This window comes from Echiichthys vipera, assembly GCF_963691815.1.
Source record: "Echiichthys vipera genome assembly, chromosome: 3".
Classification (NCBI taxonomy): domain Eukaryota; kingdom Metazoa; phylum Chordata; class Actinopteri; order Perciformes; family Trachinidae; genus Echiichthys; species Echiichthys vipera.
The window spans coordinates 28,472,679-28,491,211 of NC_139828.1; the positions used below are offsets into that span (position 1 = coordinate 28,472,679).

The following is an 18,533-nucleotide window of genomic DNA, read 5'->3' on the forward strand; positions in this document are numbered from 1 at the left end:
TTAAAATAAAAAAAGTATTTTTGTCCATAAAATGAGAGTGGTATTATTCTGCACCGTATTATGATTTTCCAACACCCTCTTTCGCCACCTCTATTCACAACAAATCCTGCTGTTAGCCCTGAATACCCTGGCGAGGATGCTTAATTATGTGAGCGTACCTCTGGGACACAACCTTCCTGTTTCTCCACCAAAAGTTCTCAGTCGTCTGCTAAAATTGACCAATTTCCATGGGAACAAAGTACACCTCCAATGAGATCATATTGTGTCTTATCACTCTGTGATGGTGCCAACACGGATCCCAGCATGAGACTGTTGTTACTTGAATCCTGACAAATTGGCAGGCACACAATCTGTCCTCAACACAAACACAGACCCACACAAAGAAAACATATGCCTGTGCGCATACGCAAATCATTTTGTTTCATATTTATTTGGGTAAACTTTTGAAAATCGCTGGTTTTGAATGATTAAATAAGATCATAATCAGCAGACAATTAAACATGTGTATGCTATATTTTATAACAGATTACACTATGCTGTCTGTCCACAGCTGATTTAGTTTGAAACGTATGCTCAGCGGATTTGACATGCAGGTCTGGTCGCTCTCTACAGGAAGCTGTGTTGCTAACGAAGTGGTAAATTCAGTGTTAATGAGTGGCTTCACTGTTACCACCTCAGAGGTAAAAACCTTCCGAGCTCCATATTCTCCCCATCTGTTGTGGTGTAAGAGGTTGGAAGGGGGAACAGACGCTCTCCATTTAAAGCGAACTTCACTGTTAGCCCCAAACGGCAGGGTGGCAAAACCATCAAAATATCTTGGTTCAGGATGTGTAAGCCTAATTAGCAGCCAATTCACACAACTTGCATCTATATATAACGAAGAGAGGTTCAACAGAAATGTATTTTTTATGAATTTATTTGCTTCTATTTACTTCATTTAGTCAATGTTAAAAGGCTGACTTTGACTTGCCTGGAGATATTTACAGGGATTATGAGCTTTAATACAGTTAAGCTGTATGCACAGATCAATCTGCTCTGAGCTTTTACTAACCCTGTCTCCTATTTTCCCTAAGACACTCACCTCGTTCTTGTTTTTCTGGAAAATGAGATTTAGGAGGAGCGTTATCATTATTGTGTACTGTTAGACAATAGAAAACAAACTAAAACACCTCACAGGCATGTATTGAGTTATGTCTTTTGACTCTTTTACTTTATTTTCTCTGTTTGCAAATTGTATATCTCAAGATACTCTAAACTTTTGGTACAATAGGCCTGTGCGATAAGGCCAAAATGTTCTATCCTGATTATTTTCTATCCTAAAATGATATGCATCACAACATACTGTTGCATGTTGTCTATGAAAGAACCACATGGTAAAGCCTAGTTTTGTATACCACTGTGTGAATTAAATACTTGACAAATTAAAAGTACTGGTATTTTTCTCACTTTATTTAGAACTTTAGTGCAAAACTAACATAAGGAGCAAGGATCTGAACGACATATAGAATAAAATAAATATTGCCATAACACAGTTTGGGTGTTGGTTTTCTGACATTCTGATAGAAAAAATCTAAAAAATATATAGGATATCCTGTATATCATTATACAGTATCGTCCAGTGAAACATGCGTTATGTAATCCAGTTAATGTTAAGTTTGATTATAAAAACAAAACTGCAATTTTAAAATGATATTCCCTCAGGTATTTCATATAACATTTTCTCTGGAGTTTGAGTCAATATGATTGTTATGACACATGACTCTTTCACAATATCAATTCCATTGATATAAGATAAAGTATGATTGGATTATCGCCCAGACCTACTTTGTGAAGCTTATAAGGTTATGCTAAAATTTGTTTCTTATCTTAAGTATTAGAAACATTAGATATACACCCAGTGGCCATTATTAAGCACAACGGTACAATGTAATGCAATCCAACAGAACAGGTCTGACATCCTCTGCTTTCTCAGTTCTACTTTAATGAACCTTATAATGTTGAATTTAGACAGGATTTATTGGATTGCATTAAATTGTACAAGTATCCACCTACATGATGAAGTGCAGGTTCACAATAATAAAAGCTTTAATTTGTACCAACAGCAAAAATGAAATCACTTCAAGTCTTGGAGTTAAAAATGATCTTGCGCAGCATGCTCTGATATTTGGTGGGCTGGGAATCGTGCCATGTACTCACATCGATATGCTTTGAGCCTGGCTCACAACCTCCGAGCACGTCAAGCCCTATTCTCTTTCATCTTCCAGTCATTCTCTACAGTGCATCTCATTTCGTAAAAATAAAATACACTATGCCTGTAAGAATTCTTGCCTAATTAATCGTTTCATTGTACGACATTTTTACAACTGTTCAGCCACACAGTACAATAAAGATAACATCTATGAACTAAAGTTAGTCACTCGTGGGACTTCGCACGAAACGGGGCAGGGGTGTTTAGGTGGTAGAGTCAGTTGGTCATAATGGTAGTGATGATGGTTCAATCCCTGGCTCCAACAGTACTGCCCACATTTCAAGGTGTCTTTGAGCAAGACAAAACATTTGCTTCTGCTACATCAGTGCAACTCAATACAACATTCAGCAGGACACATCAAGATACAGTGGACTGACTGAGGCAGAAAAAAATATAGAAATAGAAAGAGTGAAGAAAAATAGCTTGAGTTAAAGGGATCCCTTATCCATTTAAATCCAGTCTGTGTTTGACCTGTCGCCATAGTGAAATAGGCTGAATGACGCAAAATTCATCGTTTCGCATCATTCGGATTTCGCCTTAAAAACAGGCCCATTTCAGCACATCTCCGAAGCTCCGTACCTCTGGGACTTTGGCTACGGAGACAGGCCAAACACAATTCATCTGATTACAATCCCCACATTTCCATGACACAGACCTGGAATAAAATGAGTAAAATATCTCTTTAATGATAATCATTTGAGATGCGGACAATAAAAAGGGGATGCAGTAGAGCAGTGGTTCTCAAACATTTGACACCACAAACCCCCTCAGAAAATATAAGGCTCTCCAATTTGGCCGAGGTTAAAATACAGTAACGTAGGCATACCCTATGGGCAGGATAAATTCCTAATCAGAAGATTATTTACTGTTGATTGCTGTCAACCACAACCACACTGTACAAAGGGATAGAAAGGGGCACTGAACTCTCATACACTGCAAGGGCCAGCCCCTCATCAGATGCTGTGGAGACTCCACTAGCACTGCTTACAGTAGGGACCCACTACCACTTGCGCTGAGTTGATTGTTGTCCACTTCAGTTTCAACAGGCTGCTAAATATATTCTCCTCCTAATCTGCACTTCTATAACACCTTCCTTGGTCAACGTGGGGTCACAAATAACATGTTCAGTAATCCCCTGTGTTACAAATGTAAACTAATAAATGAAACTAAGACCTACAACTAAAAAAGGCTGAAAACTTATATGGCCAATTGTTGTCAATGGTTTAGCCAACTATGTGATGCTGCGATGACGGCCACTGACTGAAAAATTAAACACAATGTACACTGTATGGTAATGCTGTTTTTGCACCTGCATGCTGTTTTTTTTAAGGTTTAAAGTTACTCTGATTACTTCTACGATGACCTAAATGCCTCCACAAGAGGTGTGCTATGCCTCCTCTGGTTTTCTCTTTTGTAATGTGACTGAATTCAAAAAAGTATATGGAATATGTTGGCTTGATTTTTGATATTTGTGTTCTTTGGGCATACAGAACAGAGTAGAGTATTATTGAGAGCTTAATCGTCAACATTTGAGTCAGGTATAAGGAACTATAGCCAAACATTTACTGATACTAGCTTTTTAAATTTGAGTATTTGTTGCTTTTTTGTTTGCATATTATTGTAAAAGGAATTTTGAGGGGTTTTCAATTGTCAACAAAAAAAGCCATTTGAAGAAGTCACTTTGGGCTCAAGAATATCATTATGTGCATTTAAACAAATGTATGACATTTTATAGACAAAATGATTAGAAAGAGAGGAGCAGATTGATTGATTGATTGATTGATTGATTGATTGATTGATTGGTAGTGAAACAGTTTGTTTCCAGTCGACTAGTTCAAAGTTATTGTTGTTGCATTTTAAATGAATTATTTAAATTATATATTAGTGTGACACATTCCAAAAAGAATATGTCATAACAGTCATATCACACTTGATACATGTGGCCTATCTTTTTAAAGAGGAATTTGAAAATATAAATGGCAGCTGTCAGGGCATAAAATTAATGACCTGTTGATCTTTACAAACAAAGACGCGATTCTAACAATAGCATAACCATCAGTGCTTAAAATGTTTTACATTGAAAATCAAATTGAGCCTTAAAGTTGAAAGTCAAATAAAATGGTGGACTACAAACATAAAAAATGAATGAATTAAATAATTTTGACATCTCTTTTCATCTTAGTCAGTTATTTAATAAACCAACAGAAATACGTAGACTTTAAGTCTTTTGAGGACAACACATAGATTGAGAGCTGGGCGCTGTAAGCTTGTAAGGCTGTGAATGTCTAAGCAAATTCCTTCTTCATGTTCAACACAAGACCCAGGCTGGCAGCACAGTGGAGACAGCGCTAAAAACCAACTGGGACCAGTCAGCCAAACCATTTCAACTGCTGGAGCTGTCTGTATGGATCAACAGCCAACCTCGTATGCCTTTGCCATCGCCTTGACTGGAGAGATGTCTAAACAAGGGTAGCCACAGTCCCTTAAGTACCGCACTACAAAACTTCCTCAGCTAATGGAATATATTGATTTATTTGACACAATGTGAATTTATGAAGCTGCCTCTTAAGTGTGAGAGTATCAAAGCGTGGCTCAAAACAAACAGAGATTCAGCTTGACACTCCAATAATCCAGAGGTAAGTATGTTCTCTCAGAGAAGGTGCCAGAGCAAAAAAAAAACTTCTACTATCTTAGCCCTGCGGTTCTAGCCACAGTATTAAACAGCATAAAAAGCAGGAAGAAAATAGCAATAGACCATAAGCCAAGTCTCACTTTCCTCAATGTGACTAACTGCTTTTTTTCAGAAGAACTGCCGTGAAACTAAGAAACACAAGAGCAGATTCATGAAAGACCACATTTCTTAAATTTGCACAGGAGAAAATAGAGAGTGGCTTCACACAATGTCTTTGTCTGGATTACGTACTCTTTTATCCCACTGAATTCTTGTCACCCAAAGGTCATTTCCATAATAATGGTCTCCATTCTCCCTAATGGGATTTTGGCTGTGATTATGTATGCCAGCATCTTGTAGAGACACTATCAGCTCTGTCATCCTGAATTGCACAAATGTAATTACACAAAGCCTTTGATAACTAAACAATGTAATTTACTGCTTGAGTGAAAATATATACCCTGTTATAAGACTCAAATGATACACTAAAGGATAATATATGAGTACTGTGTGTAGGAGGTATGTTAGAAATATGGTGTTCTTTATAGTAAGAAAATTAAATGCTAATGCATGCTTTAATAACAAGAATGTGGTGTTCATTCAAGTGATTTAAGAAAGGATTCACCATAAAAGTATTCCTGGAAACTAAAAAGGAATAATTCCACATTTTGGGGGAAATTGTATTCACTTCTTTGCCAAGAGTTAGACCAGAAAATAGCCATAAATCAGTTAGCCTAGCTTTACACAGCATAAATACTCTAAACTATTGGGAAAAAAAGAACTTTAATAATATTGTTATACATATATACATATGCACATAAAGAGTAAGAAAATCCCACTCAAAACCCCATTGACACTAATAACTAAAAAGCCACCCTTGGAAAATTACCTTACTAATGTTTGACTTAAAGTCCTGAAGGATTTAATTTCTAATAGAAAGCTGTAGTGGGTGTTGACTGGTCCTGTGAATACGGATAGTAAGCCCAGGAACAGTTTACACCTATTAGCAAGGAAACACAGCTAGCATGGTCTGCCCAAAGGTACCAAATCCACCTACAGCATCAGCTCTATAGCTTAATACTGTAAATAATTTTAGAAAAACAATTAACCAAGAGTAAAGGACTTGTTATAGTAAGTGTATTTAGTTTCCTTCAGACAGAGACAGGCAAGCTTTTTCCTCATTCTTTTGTTCAAAGATGTACTAAACTAAGCTACGCTAACCAGCATCTGGCTAGGACATATTTTCTAATGATGGGTGAAAATTAACCACCTCTTTTTTTTGGGCGACTCTTTTTACTGTCCAGTATGCACCAGGTCAGCCTGTCAAACATACCAGTCTGGATGAGATAGATTCAAAATGCTTCTAACGTTGCATAGTGCAGCAACAGCACTGAATGAACGAACAAAGAGCTATATTGCTTTGACTAATAAAATGTTAGCATAGAAATAATGTGTCTACAATCTGGAGAATGTACTGTATGCACATCATAAACACTTGCACTTGCAGCGGACACTAAAAGAAAAAAAAAGGGGAGTGTAGTGCCTTGAACCACGTGTGAGACCAAATCTAGCAAACCAAAAAACAATCCTGTCCTTTGTCCAAGGTTCAACACTAGTGAAAAATATCCCCTGAACCTGCCCACAACAAACTTCTCCTTGCCTCCCTCTCCTAAAAGAGAGGAACGAGTGAAATGGCTGTGATGGTAGATTTACTGATGAAAAAAGGTGAAGCGAGAACATTCGGAGTGATAAAAGGGGACAGGGAGCGAGTGACAGTTGGGTTAAGACAGAAGTCATGTTCAATAGCAGGTAGAAACATCAAACGGTGAGTTCACAGGAAACCCATGCAACCTTGTCTTGAAGGAGGATTTTCTGTTGTGTGGAGTAGATTATATCTGTTCAAGCTGCTGACACGGCCTCATTTGCTGCCCATAGTGTTGGAGGGGGATTAAACGATATAAACTTTAAAGCTTTAAACAATACCTTTCAAAATTAAATGGATTAAGGGAGGGATGTCTGATGGGGATTTCCCAAGGCTTTGTTAGTTTTAAACTCTACTCCTTTTAAAAGGGGGAAGAAGAAGAAGACGAAAAAAAACAGCAGTTAGAAATTTCTCAGGCATGTGACTGTTTTAATGAGGCTGCTCTCACGTTGAGGAGGGCAGTGGGCACAGGAGGGCTGCCAAGCAGATGGCTCTCATAAACATCATATCTGCTCTGTTTAGATACATGACTTCTCATCTCCCAACACTGAGAGGAAAACAAACCCGACTATCACCACAAGCGCTACCCACTTGCCCACTTTTGGCAAGCTGTGCCGGCTTTTTGAAATGGCACATTTCCATTTCTTGCGTTTCTCCTTCATAACAATATGCATGAGCCGCGCAAATTGATATACATAACCTCTAATCCGTTATAAGTATGCAGAAAAGATGCAGCTATGGCGGGGGGTTTTTTGTTTAGTGGCAGTTAGGATGTTGACTTTTATTAAATGTTATTATTACCATATAACTGAATGTATATAAATACAAAGCAAGAGAGAAGTTGTTGCTATGATTAGGCATGTTCAGACGCTTCCCTCTTCAGTTGAGATGGGGAAAAAATGAAATATATTTATATATCAAACTTTGCTGCTGCCGCTTTGCTGTCGACATGTGACCATTCAGATGAAAGGGAGTCGGTGTCAAAATGCTCTCCAAATTGAGGACAGACTCCACATTGCTGTGCAGACATCAGTGAGCTTAAATCCGGAGGCATGTCAAGTATCGCAGGTATTAGGATGAAATCTCTCATTATCTTTCTTTAAAACATAATATGAGTGCACCACAGCAGGAATAGGGGGGTGAAACGCAGGGAGCAGGGGCCTCGCAGTCACTAATGGCAACCAAAGTGAGCCTTCAGTATTCACCTTGAATTCTATTATTAGACCAGGACAAACAACGTCAAACAGTAACTGGATCAAGTGTTGTTTGCAGCCTCTGATTGGGTTCGGAGGGCTAGAAGTGGCTAAAATAAGCACCACAATGATCGCATGGGGTCAAAGAGATGAAATGAATAGCAGAGCCGGTAGTGAACAAAGAAGCAGCGGGCCTCTGATGAGAATGTGCCAAAACTGCGGCTGTCAAAAAGTCACAAGGAATCCAGAGGCCAACAAAAGCCTATTTATCTAACTCTATCAGGAAAAGTGGACAGCTTGAGCGAAGTAGCCTTGACAGCAGTGGGATTCCCTTGTCACTTCCCAAGGTCCACACACACACACACATACTCGCACATACACACACAGACGCATGTAAGACGATTATTCAGTACTGCTTGTCAATTGCACCTTTTCAACCCGGATCAATGAGTCGTCTTGCACCAGAGGCCTGTATCAGTCATTAACATGCGGGTGCCACACTATCAGCCCCAGCTCCAAATAAATCAAAGGGTCGGCCACAGAAGAAAAGGGGCTAATATTTCCTCAATAACCCCAGAGGGACACCATGGAGAGATGCAAATTGCCTCCCAGGAGACCCCGGGGGATGTGAAGGAGAAACTTGCTGGGAGGCAATGGGAAGCTAATGAGTATAATGGTAAATGTATACAAGGAAGGGGGAAAACCCCTCTCTATTCATACCAATTAATACAATCTTATCAATGGAGGTGTACTGTAGAAGGAGGGCCATGTCTTACCCTTTGCCCTCCTCCCCACTTCCACCTCGCAAGCGTCTGTATTATTCAACACGGGCCAGGCTATGGTCATTAGCCCTGTGGGAGGCTGGGCCAGGCCTAGGGAGTTAAGGAGATTTTAAAAACCACTCACTCCTCACATCAAAACAAATCGGGCCAAATCAAAGGGGCTCAAATATGTCCTTTCTTGGAGGGGCGAGGGAGGTAAGCGCCATTGTTGTGAAAGCCTACTTTCGGCCGTGGCGGAGTACAAACGCATGAAAAACAGAAGAAGAACAAGATAGAAGTATCTTTATCAATCATGCTGCCTTTGAGGAAGAAGGATTACTGATGATTAGAATTCGTGACATGAAATAATGTGAATTCAAACCATTATAGTGTTAAATATCTTTGCATAATAACTAGAAAATGATGACATCAATACATTTAATTGATTAAATGGAGCTTAACAACTGTGAAATTTGAGCTTTCATTATTTTTTTTCTATATCATTAGCAGGTTAACAGGTTTGCAGTTTCTTGTTAGAGAAGAACACTTGGTTTGTTGAAAATAAAGACAGTATTTAATTGCTGCGTGACACCACACCTAGAAGCAGAACAACTAAAACTTACCCTTACACCAACATGTTCAAAAACACTGTGAACATTTTCTTTTTCTCAAACAAGTGAAAAATTGGTGAATGGGGGTAACATTATTTCCATACCACAAAAAGTTTCAAGAACAAATCAAAAGTTGTTTTCTTTATTCTGGTGAAGAAATCTCATGTCTTGATTGAAATCAAAGATGTACTGATCAAATACTAATATCTGATACCCGGCCAATACTGACTCAAATAGCTGGATAAGGTATCGCGACAATGGGGCTGATCTGTTCAAATGACATATACTGCCTGTTTGTATGCCATATACATTATATACTGGAATTTAATTCCTATTTAAGTTTTGGTGTGTTGCTGTACATGTGTAATTCATGTTTTGTTACCAGGTTCCTGGGGCAGATTTCAGTAAACTTAGATCTGTATTTATTTGACACATTTTGTTTTAGGAAGTTAAGAAAGCAAGGTTTAAGTCAGAGTCAAGCCTGATGTTGCCTTGCAAATGAAGGAATGATCCCAGTCACTTCCACACAGTGAGGTATACAGCTTATTTTTTTAACACTGGTAGGCTACTGGATTGGTATCAGCCAATAGCCCAGGATCCGTATGGGGACTAAAGAAGTTGGATCAGTGCATACCTATTTGAAATTACCGACATGTATCTCTAGATAATTTATGAAACAAGTGAATTCGAATTGTAAATTTTGTAGTGCAGCGAAGCTTCTTCAGTACCAAATATAGCCGACAGATGGCACCTGCATCCATGGAAACTTAATACAAAGAAATCTGCACGAGATAAACTTCATAAGTCTTCTTGAAAACAAGTTATCCATCACTTAATATGATAACTTTACTTTAGTCTGTGTTAAGTGCCTGATACTTTCCTTTAAAAAGTTACCAACCTGTACCACAGGGATTCCTTAAAGGTGCCCAGTGGAGTTGTGTCGTGCTCCATAGCGCCGCTAGTGGTCAAAAACCACACAGGGGACCTTTACGTTATCCCTGAATCAATATGGCCGTACGGCTGAAAGAAATCGAAGTGGTATGTAGTTTAAGGAAGCATTTGAACTACCTGAAAGGGCAAACAAATGCTTCAAAAGCATAAGAAGAAGGAATGCCTCGATCTATCATAGTGAAGGTCATTTATCAAGGTAGAGAAATATACCTGACAGCAGAAAGATTTGCCTTCTAGAGATCACTGAGGGGACTCAAATGAAGGTTAATCACTATATAACTTTCTTCATGTCTAATCCTATACTCCACATTTCATTGAGCATAGCTGTAGAAGCCCTCCGTCAGCATAATTGCGCCTAACCTGTGCCCCGCATGCTCAAATCTCTAAAATATCACATCCAACTCTGAGAATAAGTGGGAAATTAATGAGGAAAGTGCTGAGCTCAACCTTAGATAGGTATCACAGAAAGGGTTAGCCGTCTCACAGCTCATGTACACGATAAGCTGGCTAATCCGAAACCCTCAAAGATACAGATTGTTTGGACCTATGAAATGTTCTGAGGGATAAATAGTGATTTGACATCTTTGTGGACTTTTGCGCATCTGGATCAGACCTAAAATATACCAACAACGTAATTTTAGCTTATTTCATTTAGTTGTGCTACTTAAGAAATAGAAAAACACAATTATGAAATCATATTATCATTATTGTTACAACACATCAGTTTATTCTTAATTCATTACTGAATGGAGTTCTGACTTTTTTGTTTACATGGATTCTTATCTCTTTACACGATTTACTTTCAGGTTTGAAATCACAACCCTGTCTGTTATAAAGGTTTTGAAAGAGCATGCTAATCTTTGTCTATCCATCATTCATTTGACTATCATCTACTCAATTTAATGTTATTACACAGTGCACATTCACTGACGTTGCTTGTGTTGAATCATGCCTTTGAGCCAGGGCTGAGCCTATCAGTGATCATATTCTGCCCCTTAGTGGAGGAAATGGTCCATAACCTTAGTGAAACAGGATAATGTGAGGCTTGATCTGCAGAGGCTGAGCAGCAGACTGGATTCTGCACATCTGCATCTCATGACTTTGTGCTTCGTTCAGCCTTTGATGGACCAAAGCAATCTCACCTGCCGGCCCCTTAGATTTAAGTAGCTGAAATCTGTCTCTCCTTTAAAACAAATTCCTCTCCAAGAAGAAGTCTCTCCCATGGCTCTTTAAAGCAGAGGCACACTAAATTTACATTTAAATTCAGGTTTGTGAACATGAAAAAAATCTAATACTAGAAACCAAAAAGAGTTTAGATGTTGTCATGACATAAAGTGGCTTCAAACACTGCTTGCTTGAGGGTTTTTATATTATCAGGCTGCATCACGTGTCAGAACCACAGGAAGAATCTTGAACCCTGGAAATTCATCCAAAATGTTGCTGAAAATCCCTCTCAATAGAGCTGCCGTCACAAATTAAGGAAGCAAAAAAAGTGTTGTCATAACTCCATACTGTTTGCTACTGCAGCAGCAGTGAAAGTTCACTGATATGAATTGAAATGTAAGCAGGAAAAAGCCAGCATTTCAGTTTGAGGTAGAAATGAGATGCAGTTGCATACTGTACATATATAAAACAAACATGTTCCAAATCCTACCGCTGGCCACAATAAAGTACTTACAGTATGTTACGGTACTTGAAAACCTGATACCCCCCTCATACACCATATGGATTCCAAATGTATGGCTTTATGAGATAGGGCAAATAATATAGGGCTGACAAAGCCCAGGTGCATAAAGAGGTGGGGTCCTACAATGACCTTGTTAATGGATTAGGGTTATCCATGCCATTCCATACTCTCTGAAACTGTATCCCATACATTTTATACTAAATTTATTTGGTGTCTTTGAATTTTACTGTATTTGTAACTACAAAAATAAAAAACATCTAAAAACTAGATAAGGACAAATGTTTTGAAATTATACTGTACTTTATAAAGAGATGAAAGCAAAAAAAGGGCTGCAATTAGAGATTATTTTCATTAATTTCATTTAAATGAACAGATGAACTGTTTGATTGTCTAAGTGTCTAAGTGTCACAAACTAGTAAAGAATGATCGTCACAGCTGCTTAGAACCCAAGGAGTCATTGTCAAATTGCTTACCAATAAATTATCAGCCAATAATGGAACATTAATATTAGTATGTATTATTCCAAATTTTAGCTGATAAATTATCATCCAACAATACAAAACCAAATTTCTTTCATTGACTTTAGAAGCATGTACAAACTCCAATACAGTAGGTGGCGCTTTGGACCTTTAAAGTTGGTTTGTGATCCACCAATAAACATGTATTGAGTATCGACATTTGTGATTTGACCGATTAGGCCAAAGCATTGTTTAATATAAAGTCATCCATCTTTGCTCACTCCATGTTCCCTTTCTTACCATCAGGTGTGCAAACATTACAGGTTATGAACTTCTTTTAAAAAAACAAAAATGTGAAATTATCGCTGATCTTATCAGCCTTACTTGTTTTGTCCAACCAACAGCCTAAAATCCAAAGATACTCAGTTTTATATAGTTGTATCACATGAGACACAGAAATGGATGAAATCTTCACAACTGGGAAGCTGGAAGTAAGAGATTTACTTTTTCAAATATCCTCATTTAAAGGACCAACATCAAACACAGACACACAACATCCTGTGTATGCAAAGTCTGTGTTTTGTAATTATGTATGTAAAAGAAATGTGTGTTACCTCATCTGACCTCTGAGCTATACTTGAGCTACGTACTTTAATGATTAAGACCATGATAGGACAATTTCAACTTCCAAATTCACAATAGTGGCTTCCATTTTAAGAAAATTAAACAAACACGCGTGCACTGTAAACACTAGTTGTGTGCCGCTGATTCTGTTTCACCCTGGAGAATAATCAACAGCCAGCTTGTCACTCTCTACAACCTGCCAAGTGTAGGAATGGAAGCACTGACACATGTAACTGACATCTCAGATTTAATTTGACTGGTAATCACACCCAGCTATAGTTTCAGAGCATTTCACACATCTGAGCTACAGTTTCAGGTGTTAACCCGGTAAGGAGACATACAACGTGCCTCTGAATGATAACACCTCTACAGAGGCGGTCACATTTTAGATTTATGCTCTGCCATTGTGATTATTATGATGAAACACACACTTTTCTTATTTTTTTCTCAATTAAAACATAATCAACACTCATTTCGAACTGCTCAGATACTTTCAGTTCAGTGGCTAGTCGTAACAACTTATGCCTCTTCACAGCAGGTCACCTTGTTGTGATTCTTAGCTGAATCATAAATCATCAGCTGTTAATAGCACTTCTGATAAGAGACAGAATCCTACTAACATCACCTGTGTTGGTCAGATTTGAGAACGTGGATCTTAATAATCATGCAAAATGTTTAAAGCAATAGAATGAAAAAAAAAAGATCCACTCAATTTGTACTTACCAATCTATGTGAAGCACTGATTCCACCACATGGCTCTCAGAAAAACACACCTGTAACAAAGAGAAAGTGGTGTTTAACTCTGATAAAATAGCTGCTTACTACACAGATCCCTGTGACTTTCTTTTAAAAAAACATTCCAGGTTTCAGTCAGTTTGGAGGGACGGATTCCCTGCCTCAGGGAACAGTTGTTTCAGTGTTTTGGGATCCAAACATGAAAGCTGAGGACATTATCCCTTGAAAAAAAAATCCACGTGACATTGGCTTTACTTGAGAATTGTTTGGGGTCCCACAGCTGTATGTGTCAAAAGAATCATTGCAAAATCAAAGAACTGTCTTCAATTTAGGTTTCTTTCCTTCTGATTTTCATTATAATCCCATTGCGCATGAATGTGACGAAAAATATAAATACCAAAAAAAAGTAATAAAAGAAAGTCAAAAGTCATTCACAGACAAAAAAAATGTTCCGTATGTTAACCTGCAAGGGGAGGTTACAGATGTCTTGGGTCAGTCAGACCCCAAAGACCCTAAAGAGGTCAAGCTTGTTGTGACCCAACGTGCCTTCATCCCAGTAATTAGTTTCTAGCCTCTAATACAACCAACAATCGCGGTTCCTAAATTAGTGCAGAACAGGACACCACTTAGATACTTAGAAGTTAATGTGAGTCAACATTGACTTTTGGTTCCACGTGAGACATAAACAGTGTTCTCCTGGGTGAAAGTCCTGTGTTTGTTTGAGCCATTCGTCCACAACGACTTATTCCTCAATGTTTACGATCTTTATAGGACATCACCTGACTTCCCCCTTTGCCCCTGTCTTGATTACTAAAGCCATTAAAGGTTGTTTTGTATAATTGTGTATCTAATATCTTTAAATATGGACCGTTGGTCAGACAAAATAAGTAATTTGAAGACGTCACCTTCGGCTTTTTAATTATTAATGAAAACATAATCAACAGACTAGTCAATGATGAAAATACCATCGTGTACTGTATGTTACAGCAGCAGTATCATTTATTAGCCTAAATGACAAGGAAGCACTAAAATTTACTAAAATTTAAAAGTTATTAGGGACAGCCAATAACGCTGGTTATTCATTAGCTTAAACCTCAACATGAACATAACAACAGAATATGTTTTGCCCAAGCAATGCCTTAAGGTTTAAAATGTTAACAATCTGGAGACCAGAGCTGAATTGATCTGTCAATTACTCAATAAACAAAAATAATAAAAATAAATTTGCAACTATTTTGAAAAGGTTCCATCATATTTTAAGCAAAAATGCAAAAGAATCTCTGTTTCCTGCTTCTCATGTGTGTGGATTGCCGTCTCATGTAACAGTAAACTGACTTTTGGACTTTTGTTCAGCAAAAACGAGTATTTAATGACTTAATCTTGGCATCTGGTGAATTGTGACAGACGTTTTTCCCTATTTTCTGACAATTTAACAGGATGATGAAAATAATCTTCAGTTGCAGATCTAATGGGAACTGGCATTAATATGTTCATGTCATACGAGTGAAAACAGAAAACTGAACAGCTCAATATGTTCATCACCGAGAGAATGTGAAAGCTATTAAGTACATGCAGATGATTTAATGAGTCGTAGTAGTGATGCAGCCAGTGAGATTCTATGAAGATATGCCGCCCTGATTTCCTCGCCTCTAATATATTTCTGCAGAACTCAATGTTCTTGGTAGATCCACCTGATTATTAAAATATCTCATCTTTGCAGCTGTTCCTCAGCTGAGTTGCTAATTCAGGCCGGTGTACTCCCATTTAAGTAGTCCCAGGTGTCTTCATTTATAGCTGTGTAAGCAGCCAGCCAGGGCATCAGAGAACACATAACTGTTTGCTATGCTGAGCATTCAGGGACTTCAGGCATCTTCGTTAAAATATTTGACCTTGTCAGATGACACATAATCAATTTGTGGATAACATGCCTCAACCATCTGATTTATTTAGTCAAGCGGTTGAGTCCTTTACTCTCCGTGGTATACTAATACAGCAAAACCTACACCAGGCTTTAAGCTGCCACTGACTTCTTCCCATAGCCACGTAAGCTCATCCTTAGACACCTGCAGGACGTGACGGACTCATTTATGTAGGTCGACACTTTGATTTTACAAAAGCTCCACTCCTGAGCTTATAACAGGGATATAAGATAAGGTATAAGATATTCTCTTGCTGTCTGCAGTAGAGAAATCCCTATTTTTTCCACTATCCTTGTCATGTTTGCTGTAAATTAATTTGTTTAAAGTGTAATTCTGGCATAAAAAAACAAAGCATCAATGGGCTCCTGCCTTTTGGATTGCATTTGGTAATAGACTGTAATGGACTTTACTATGGGAGGAGCTGGTACCGGGGCCAGTAGGTAAGTCCTTCAAAACACCCTTTTATTAAACTCAGCGTTCACTAACTACGTTGTTGCTGCTTCGTTTTATGTGTCTTATCATGTGAATATGTACGACTGCTATCAATGCTGCATGTTTGAGGAGGGGGTCGGAGGGGGTGTAGGCACTGATTAGCAGCCATACTTTCGTCAGTCTGCCCCAGGGCAGCTGACACTACTATCGTAGTTCACCACCACCGTGTATGTCTGTGTGAATGAATGGAACCTGGATTCTGTAAAGCGCCTTGAGTACTGAGAAAGGCGTTATATAAATCCAATCCATTATCATGCTACTGCAGAGGTTTGGTGTTATTTTGAGCAGTATTAGTGGTTAAAAAAGCCGTTTTAAAGCCTTCTCCATATTGCCCCGAGCTAAGTGTTAGCAGAGTCCAGCTGTTAGCGTCCCTCCCGGATTTCTCCGTTGATAGTTGATACATGGAAAAAAACTGTCACAATGGCTTAGATGATGTATGCGAAAAAGTGACAAAAAAGACCATGGGATGATTTTGTGCCGGAATTAAACTTTAATGAGTTATTATTAACGAAATATTGCGAATGATATCGAAAGGAGGCATCTCTTTATTTAGATGATGATTATGAGTGGACACCATTGACCAAATGCGTAGAGTTACTATGTGGGAATCTGTGTTGTTTTTTAGCTAGCAGCTCTACTACGAGAGACTCTCTGGTGTTTTCCTGGGAGTGTCATCACATAGCTGTAGCCATGCTATGGTTAACGTTACTGTTTTCCATGGGCCCATGTGTCATGTGTCATTGCTGCAGAGAAATACGTCTTGTTCATGTCCAATTTGACAGGAAAAAGGAGTGAGAGAGTGGGGCGACATGCAGCAAAGGGCCGCAGGTGCGTCAGGAACTTCTAGCCTCAGTACATGGGGCGACCCCTCTAACCACCGAGCCAACAAGCGCCTAACAATTTAAATGTTATTCACTGGCGCTTATCAGGCTTGCTATTAAACAGAATATGAACGTGTTCTGTTTTGGCTTCCCATCGTGGCCGTAGAGCGCATCGACCTCAGAGCACCGGATGTCCGCAGATAACCGCTGGATTTCACGTCATCACAATCCGTCAAAATGTCGCCGGACCTCTGCTGCTACGCTCAACAGGGGTTTCTGCCATGAAGGGAAGCCAAACACCATTCATCTGCACACACTGCCCACATCACAAGAAGAAAGTAACCCTTTAAGTAATTGAACACCAAGCATAATATCTACTTCCCATGTTGTAACCATAAGTTCCATTCTAAGATAAATACACCCTTTACTCATCCATTACTCCTATATAATATACACAATTAGTTTGTAGTTTAATCTGTAGTGATCAGTAAACTGCTAATTAACGCCATTTGCTTCATGACTGACTGGTATAGTATTGCCTGCCTGTCATTTTTATAGTGGATCATTTCCACACTGAAATAAAACAAGAGAAGGTAGATAAAGTCTTTTATGTTATGCTAGCTCAGTAGTTTGGCCATTGAAAAACTTCCACTATATTAGACCTAGTTTTTATTCAAATCTCAGCTTTGATTGGGTTTGCTCGGGTGGTTTTTTAATGTTTAGCTGTGCTTGCTCGGCACTTTGCATTCTGCAGTGCTATCTCTTGACTTGCAGGTTGATTAGAGTTCAGCCTCGCCTCAGCCACTGCACTGGCTTTACTTTTGGTGTTTAACAACTTCCATACAATAGAGCTCTTGGGATTTTCCCCACCACCTCACTCTCACAATCACTGTTTCCAATGGGTCATTTAAAGTCAAATACAACTTGAGAACCCAAGTTTACTATGCAGTAATGCAGCTGTTTAATACATTCTTTGCATACACAATAGATCCTATGTAACAACCAACGTCATCTCGTCTGAATTCACAGTAAACAGCTCTCTTCTGAGTTGCCACAAATGTGCTGTCCTTCAGCAGCCTGCAAACGGTTCAGCAAAGGGCTGCATCTAGCTGTGACTTTATGTTGACAGGCTATGCGACAGTCAGCTCGCTGCTCTGCCCACACACACACACAGAGACAAACTACAGCAGCAATGTCTCGGAGAAACACTTTATGTCGCAGAAGCCAAGCAAGTGAAGTTGAGGTGATCCTAGCTGCACCTCTCCCGGACGGTTATCGGCCACTGCAGCCTTTTCTACCTTCACAGCGACCCACAACAGCGACGCAACGCCGACTAACCACCGCACCTGACTACACTGTGTCCCTGCGCACATCACACTGTACAGCGGGCTGTGACACCTACCTCGGGACGACCAGTCGTGTCCTCAAGTTTGTCATTGGACTTGGCACCGTCTTCCCCTCTCAGTCTGTCGCCATTTTGCTTTAAACCCACGCAGGTCGCACTCTGGTCCGGAGGAGACTGGTGTTCGGCGGAGGTGGAGGAGTGAGCATCCCCCAAACTGCACATCCACCCCCACATGTCCACTTCGACAGCGTACATTTGGACCTGCTCACAGTAATAACTACAACATTAATGCGACAAATGTCCCCACATAGGAAA

General features: G+C 39.1%; 1 protein-coding gene across 1 annotated transcript in view; it reads right to left on the reverse strand.

Moving 5' to 3' along the window:
* The window catches only part of znf644b (zinc finger protein 644b), a gene marked incomplete at its 3' end in the record, with an annotated part of 29,907 nt that extends 11,577 nt beyond the window's left edge, over positions 1-18,330 (reverse strand). The window contains exons 1-2 of the mRNA XM_083911478.1: positions 18,276-18,330; positions 13,630-13,679 (exon numbers count right to left, since the gene is read on the reverse strand). The remainder of the gene's footprint in view (positions 1-13,629; positions 13,680-18,275) is intronic.
* Positions 18,331-18,533: the final 203 nt, after the last annotated feature.